General features: G+C 48.0%; 1 pseudogene; it reads left to right on the top strand.

Moving 5' to 3' along the window:
• The first annotated feature begins 351 nt into the window (after positions 1–351).
• On the top strand, positions 352–561 carry LOC120933921 (annotated as a pseudogene).
• The last annotated feature ends 719 nt before the right edge of the window (positions 562–1,280 follow it).

Raw genomic sequence — 1,280 nt, 5'->3', positions numbered from 1 at the left:
TGAAGGTGCATGAAATGGGCGTGGTCTGGGGTTTGAAGGTGCATGAATTGGGGATGAACTAAATATAATCATGATTTGTGTTTGCACCAGTTAATATATTAACTAATGAGTTTAACTTGGCAGTAGAACTGAGTGCAAAAATTGAAAACAAACTATGACTACAGCAGGCTATTGTTCACTGGCACGCAGGTTGTCTAATGCAGTGTTTCCTAAACAGGGTGCGGCGGGTTCCATGGGCTGCCATGATGTGATGTGAGGACTGTGGTGATGGGGGACCACTGACATGATGTTAATTTCATCGAGGTGGTTGTGTGCATCATCCCGCTTTCAGTTTTACCATTGATAAGTAGCATCGCTTCTCAGCTTTTTGGCTAAGATCAAGTGTAGTATCTGTTCTTATTAGTCATTAGGGAAAGAACCATGACCCCCTTCGCCAATTTGGGGGGGCCAGTTCTTTTTTCCTTGATGTAATTAGGTGGGTATGGTGGAAGGGTCCTTTTTCCTCCTGTGTTGATTCTGGCCTTGTGCACAAGGCTTGTCCCCAGTTGTAGGCAAGGCTATTCCCAAGCTCTCTTGGTAAGGATGGGGCTGCACTGATCTGGCCGAGGGCAGGGCTCTGAAAGAAGCCCGTGGTGTATGTCCAGGGGTGCCATAATTCTCAGTGTATGGGGTACACTTTGAGTTTATTGGCGTCATAATTGCTGCACTACCACACTTTTTTTGCACCTGCCTCTAGGGCTGGGCATTTTGGCTGAGACCTGAGGAATTTTTGATTCCTGGTGGTATTGCACCATCGCACTTTGCACTTATCCCCTTTCATTTCCCCTTTTTTATGTGTTTGTCACATTTTTCACGGTATACTTTCCCAGCATGATTAGCAGGGTGTGGGTCGCTGGTAGGGTTGCCACCTCATCCCTTTAAAAAGGAACACATCTGAATTACACAGATTCTGAGGCTAATTTAATGCAGATAAGGCACCAAGTGAGTTTAATTACCACCTTAATCAGCCACAGAACCTGTGTAATTCAGATGTGTTCCTTTTTAAAGGGATGAGGTGGCAACCCTAGTCGCTGGGCCTGCCCTGAAAGTCTTGGGAGGGGTGGATATGGCCTTCTGGCTTGGTTCGCCATCTCTCATGGGGTCTCCCTTTGGGGGAGCCCCACCTAGTACTTGGGGTTGGTCTGTTTTGGCAGACCTCCCAGAGGTCCGCCTGGTTTTGACTAGGTGGGCCAGTGAGTACCTCAGTCCCTGTTAGGTGCCTTGCGCCCCCGGGGGGTCAG

This window comes from Rana temporaria, chromosome 3 (assembly GCF_905171775.1).
Source record: "Rana temporaria chromosome 3, aRanTem1.1, whole genome shotgun sequence".
In the NCBI taxonomy this organism is placed as follows: domain Eukaryota; kingdom Metazoa; phylum Chordata; class Amphibia; order Anura; family Ranidae; genus Rana; species Rana temporaria.
The sequence above is the reverse complement of the archived record's forward strand: the minus strand, read 5'-3'. Positions and strand labels throughout refer to the sequence as shown.